A 6695-nucleotide genomic window follows, 5' to 3' on the forward strand; every position below is an offset into this window, starting at 1 on the left:
ACCAATAGCATAGCAAAAAAGCCAGTAATGGAGAAGTGAGCAAAGGTTTTGACATTTGAGTTCAAGAGCATAACCACCTCAGTGTGGTGCCCCATGACAGCAAACAGAGGACAATTTTGCTGCAAACCTGAGTATTGGCAACTCCCCATTTACGCGAGGGTTATGTTTTGAGGCACTGCACATTTCAGTGAAATCACATATATTGGGAGCACCATTGAAAAACAATGCAAACACCACAATCGCTCCCATCAAACCTTCTTGCTCAAACTCCAACTCTCCACAGGCCTCAAAAGGTTGGTGCAAGGGCTCCTGCACTTGCAATGGCTTGTGGGATTGCTAAGCACTGTTTTTGTGCCGTTTTGCAGTTTACATGCTTTTTAGGGCCATTTTTGCCCTTTGTGCCATTTCCAAGTTCACAGCGATGCATGCATGTGCCGTTGCACATGTATTGAATGTGCATCAATGGGAGTTCCCCGTACTGCAGTTCTAAAACATAAGCACATAGGTAGCACCATGAAGCCACTTTGTCGCTGAGCTTAGATGAGTGTGCACATCAATTATGTTAGGTGTCTTTTGAATAATTTTAACTCTGCTCTGGTTCTTCAGTTGCATTTTTGTCCTGTATTGGAATGGATATGTTAATATTGTTGAACATCGCCTCAAAACTTCATGGGAGGCGATAGAAAAATGTTTTAAATAAATAAATAAATAAAACAATGAGTGTAAGAATAGCAGAATATACTCAATCATGGTTGGAACAGTAGCAGTGAGTTCCACAGGCTCATTTTCAGCTTGCAGTGCTCATGCTGAACACACAAACACTCCTTGGGCACCATATTGGGAGAGTGTTATGCCCAAACCAAACTTCCCAACCAGACCTCAATACTGTTAAAAGCAGAAAAGAGAAAGTCATTCTTTTGGTATTTATGTTATGGTTTGGGATCACTTGAGTTATTTGGAAGTACTGAGCTGTGAACTGAAGAGCACAGGGATACAACACATGAAAATATGTTGAACCAAAGTGATATTCTAGACATTGCTTCAGTCTAATATACAGTGGACGCTCGGGTTGCGAACGTGATCTGTGCGGGATGCACATTTGAAACCCACAGTGTCTGCAACCCACAGCGTGCACGTGCAGGTTGCGATCCGGCGCTTCTGCGCATGCGCAAAGCACGATTTAACGCTTCTGCACATGCACGACCACTGAAACCTGGAAGCAACCCGTTCCGGTACTTCTGGGTTTCGGCAGTCCGTAACCCCACCCCAAAAAACAACGCAACCTGAAGCGTCTGTAACCCAAGGTATGACTGTACTTCACCCAGGGCAACCTTCTAGTGATATGAATATACAATTTGGGGTGGCTAAATTCAGCACCCCACGTTAGCATGGTTGGGCACCTGTCAACATAGGAGCCAACCCCTAGGGGCTGAGGGGGCGTTGCCCCCCAGTAAAATCTTTGAGAGGGCTGCCATCCCCCCCAAAAAGTTATTGGGCATTGCTATTCAGATAGTGTGCATACACTGCATCGTGTAATTGATTATGAGGTGCAGGGCTTACCTGGGCCCCCCAATATTTTTTTCAAGCTGGCCCCCCTGCCTGTCAAGATGCATTTCAGTGCAAGGACCCAATCACAAGCCACCTGCTGCACCTACTGCTGCCTCTGGCTCCCTGTCTTGCCCTTTCCTTCTGTCTTAGGCGGAAGGATGCAGCTGCCAGTTTCTCATTTGGCAACCCTCTCTGTGGCAAGGGAGCAGCTGGTGACAATGGCAACAAGGGTGAAGTGGGCCCAACACTGAGTGGGGTGAGAAAGGGTGAGCCCACGCCGGCTTCACAACACAGAGCCTGCAACAAGGGATCGCCTAAAACCTATTTAAAGCTTGAGTGCTCAAATGCAGGTTAGTCAATCAGCATTTGTGATGACATGTAAATGAGAGGCTTGAAGACTGAAATATCTGTACAATGACAAGCTGACTTTAAAATTGCTACCTGTTGAACTCGTGGCTGGGCCACATCTTCCTCTGTTCGGAAGGCCTCAGAGCTTCACAGCAGGATGCCTGTTAACATCATAGGTGTCTACCCCATTTTTCTCAGAAAGTTACATCCTAAGCAGCTTACAAGGTATCTAAAAGCACATCATAATTTCCATGGCACTTTGAAATTGATGGATACATACTGGGTTTAGGCAACTAGGTTATTCTCAGTTACACGGACATCAAAGCAAAGCTTGGAAGGCGGATTTTATTTCTGACATCTGTATGGTGCCTCCCGACTTGAGGTTCTCTGGGCAGATTTCATACCTTCACAGAAACAGCCGCTTCTCTTGCTCTCCAGCACTATCTCAGAACAACAAAACTAAAGAAGCACATGTCAGTGCAACTGAACTGTTGAAAAGTTGCTGTATCCCCTGCAAGCTAACACAGCACTGTATCCTAAAGCTTTGGGTTTTTTATATTTGATTTGGTAAGAGATTATATCAGCCACAATGCTTTCCAGGTCAGCAACTAAGTAGAGATTTACTACCAAAAACACTTGGTTTGCCCAAATTGTTTGATTTCAGCCAGCAAGTAATTTATGCATAGTAGCAAAAACCAACCAACCCAGGAACCAGTTTTCCCCTAATAAGTCCTTTCACACACCAATGAAGCTTTGGGTGAAAAAAATGTCACCAGGGCATGTCTAGGGTACAGCTACAATGGCACAGACATATAGTGTGAGGCAGTGAGATGCTTGTTCTGGCATATAGTTCTGTTTAAGATTCGTGTTGCATTTGTACCTCTGAACTGTAAAATGGAGAAGGAACTTCAGATAAGAAACTAGGAACCACTTCAGCCTCATGCTTTAAAGTTTCAGCTTTAAAGTCCTATACTGGCTTACTCAAACCTTTTCACCCCAAGTTACATTACTGATTAACTGCTGTTTTACACTCCCTTTCATACTCGCTACAATTTTTAAGCAGTGCCTTGGACCTTTGGAAGTGGCAAAGTTCACACCACGAACAACAAAGGGAAACAAGTGCAATGCTGCAAGAGGAACAATGCTCCAGGCACGTAATTAGCCATATTTTTCCATCGTGCAGACCCCCAATGACAAGTGTCCAAGAAATCTTGAGACTTGAATTACAGGTTTGTTGTCTTTAAAGCATTTCCACCTTGTGAATTCCAGGTAAATGTGCCCTAGCCGAGAGCCCATGCTGCAGGAGATCTAGGAAAAATATAGAGCTGGTAGCCAGGCCAAATTAAAAAGCAGAGGTGCCAGGGCATAGGATCAGGAATGAGGACTCTGTTCTTAAGTAAGTGAGGAGTTTGTGAAGCAAACATGTAGAGAGCAAGCAGATGGGACATACTGACTTTACATTGTATTATCAAACTGCTTATTAGTATTAAGTCTAGACAAATGTGTGGTTTCTTAACAGGCACTGCAAGGAGGAGCTGAAGAAACAGCAGCACCCGATGGCTTTTTCTATCTGGCTTCAGAGAAACCTTCACCACATGGGTTCGGAACATCTGGACCCTGGAACATCCAGGGTGCCTGGCCAATTGCCTGGGCTGATGGGAGCTGGAGCCCAAAATGTCTGGAAAGCACCGTATGGAGGAAGGCTGCTCCCAAGGATGCTTCAGAGGCACTTGCTTCCTGGAAAGACTCTTATTTTGAGGTTAGAGGAAAATCAGCTTGCCAAAATTATAAGAGACAGAATGTACTAATAGTCTGAGAGAACCAGAGGGCACACATTAAGAGAATCTTGCAGTCATCACGGGAAGATATACTAAATACCGCGCCTAAGAAAGCCAGAGGCACTCGCTCTCTTACAGGCCCCAAGTTGCAGCTTCCACACCAAATTGTCTGATGACATGATTGATCAGGCAAGTTGTAGCAGATATGGCACTCTCTCATGGATTCCCTTGTATCCTATCTGCTAATACTGAAGTATCATGTAGTGTACTTGCTGCTAAGCAGGAGAATGGGAGTTGGTGCCAGCTGCAGCGATTCTGCAACCCTAAGACTGCTTCCTCCCCAGGAAAAAAAACCACCCCTTGAAGAACAGCCTCATGCGTGTAAGAAAGGATTTCCACACTTTCAATGCAAACATGTCTACCACCTTTGTTACATCTGTTTCAGTGGTGCAGGATAAGCGGGAAAAGCATGTGTCAAATACAGTCGTACCTCAGAAGTCAAACAGAATCTGTTCTGGAAGTCCGTTCGACTTCCAAAGCGTTCAAAAACCAAAGCGCAGCTTCTCATTGGCTGCAGAAGACCTGTAGAACGTTTGGCTTTCAAAAGAACGTTTGGAAACAGGAACAGTCACTTCCGGGTTTCAACTGTTTGGGAGCCAAAACGTTCGAGAACTAGGCTGTTCAAAAACCAAGATACGACTGTACATAGAAATGCTAGCAGATGCTGTGTCCAATGAGGACTGAGTATACTCAGTGCTGGCTGACTGAAGGTGGGGGGGGGGGGCAGAGGAAATGGCATAGTGTCTGGAAGAGTGTGTCTGACTGGCTCCCTGAGCTGGAGCACTCCAAATTGCAACCTTTTCCTAGAGATCCCACTTCTACTTTGATACTGCGGGTTCCTGAATTCTCAGTCCAGGCACCAGAGGGCACCACCTATTTCAAGAATGGATTCACAAACAGTACGCCGTGTAGTGATAGTGAGGAGGAACTTGCCCAAAAGCAAGCCTGCATCCTAGTTGCTGGCAACTGACACGGAGTTTGCAAATAGACTGTGACTGTGTTTGCAATCATCAGGGAAAATTTTTACCTCTAAAACTGCATCCTGAAAAAGCTGCTCGCAGCTGTTGAAAAATTAGCTGTGTAGCTTGTAGTCTATGTTTACTGTGTATCTTCCCAAGCTGCAGGGTAGTGTATAGATAAAATAAAGTCTATGGGAGATTTTATGCCTTGGTCTAAAAACTTCCCTAATAGATTCCAGTTGATGGTGCAGATTATGTCTTCTAAACCCTCTCTGCAGTCTCATTTCAAGGAAGTGAGCAACCATATGTATACAAGCAGGAGGTAAGTAGACACTCTCTTGCTGAGAACATGACCTAGCACAGCTCCCTAGGGGGAGATGGAACCAATGCAAAGATGCCCCCTGCAGAACCCACAAAGTACAGAATACAGCAGCCTAGGTTGAAATCAGCTGGTAAACTTGCCAGGATCTTCTGAATGGTATCTTATTCTCCATGCAAAGCAATGACTACATAAAAAATCTCCTAGCTTGTATGGCTTGAGTGATACATGGCACCAATCTCCAAGGAAATAGTTCAGGGAACAACTTGTGCTTTTAATGCTATTGTGTTGTGTTCCGGCTTCAGCAATTATGCTATTTATTGACTGATTTATGTACAGTGCCATCCAGTGGTGAATGAGGCCACTTGCTCCAACTTGCTAAAATAGATCCATCTCCCACACAGCTTCTCTGATCAGCTACTTGAAACGTTCAGGTAAGACTTGAAACATTCAGGATGCTTGCTTTTGCCTTATTGCCAAGCAGCTAAGGCAGAAAGCACAGTTGTGGGGGTTCCCCATGCTGCCCTTCTGCTTCTGCCCCTTTCTTCTATCTCAATCTCCATTCCCACGTCTCACACTAATTCTCTCCTCAGGGTATTAATTTCCTGTAGAATACCCGTTTTATTTAATGTCTGCTTAAGTTGTATTGGCATAGATTTCAGAGCAGAATTCACAGGCCCTTAAATCAAGCACCTTGCTAGCCTATTACTTGGGCCTGTGCACAGCCACATGGAGATGCAGGTCTGATGGAAGACTGCTGGAATGTGTGCTGCTTGCACTTGAGCAAAGACCACGTTCCTACTGCAATTCAGCAAAAAACCTGGAGGATGCTATATTGGGCACAGAATCCAGTTTCCAGTGAGCCTCAACAATCAATTTTTTAAAAAAAGGAAGAAAGAAAAAAGAGGCAGGTTTCTAATCCTTACAGCTTGAAAATTTTGTTTGAATTTCAGCAGGCAATGCCTACTGAGATCTCAAATATCAGGTGTTGCTAGACAAGATTCTCAGTAATCGGGACTTCAGTGTCCTTTGTAATTCCTTGCTCCTATCAACAGCTAGAAAAAGGGGTGTATCCAAAGTAATGTCAAGTAACAGACCTTTCCCATCCCTGCATGCCTCACTGAATCTGTCCTGGCTTTCTCCCCACCAACCATCCAGAGATTTTGGGGAGGGCACAGGCCAGGCATGAGCGAAGGGCAAGTTCCATTGCGCGAGCTTAAATCCATGGAACACATTAGCTAGATACTTCCCTAAGTGATTGCCTTGGTACATCATCATCATCGTCATAGCAGTAGTAATAATAATTATTCCTACTGTGGACTTGCAACTCTAGAAAAGGGGAGAACAAGTCTGCAGGGTTTGTTGTAGAAATATACCATAGGCAGAGCAAACAGAGAAAGGGTGTGGCAGCACAGGAGACGTTCTGGGTGGGCAAGAGAACAAAACCAGCCCACCCAAACCCACAGGAGCTGAAACACATTAACTATTGGCCATTCAGAACTGTGGTGAGCCTACATTCTTTATAGCCCTGGAGAATGTAGACTGGGAGAAACTAGACAACAAGCAGCTTCTGCAGCCCCACCCACAGCCACCTTACAGCCCACCTGTGGCTACCACAGGTCATTAAGACAACAGCACATCCTAACTTTGTGTGACACCCAAGGTGACCCCTTTGGACCTTGA

Source organism: Podarcis vaucheri, assembly GCF_965113315.1.
Source record: "Podarcis vaucheri genome assembly, chromosome: 5".
Classification (NCBI taxonomy): Eukaryota; Metazoa; Chordata; class Lepidosauria; order Squamata; family Lacertidae; genus Podarcis; species Podarcis vaucheri.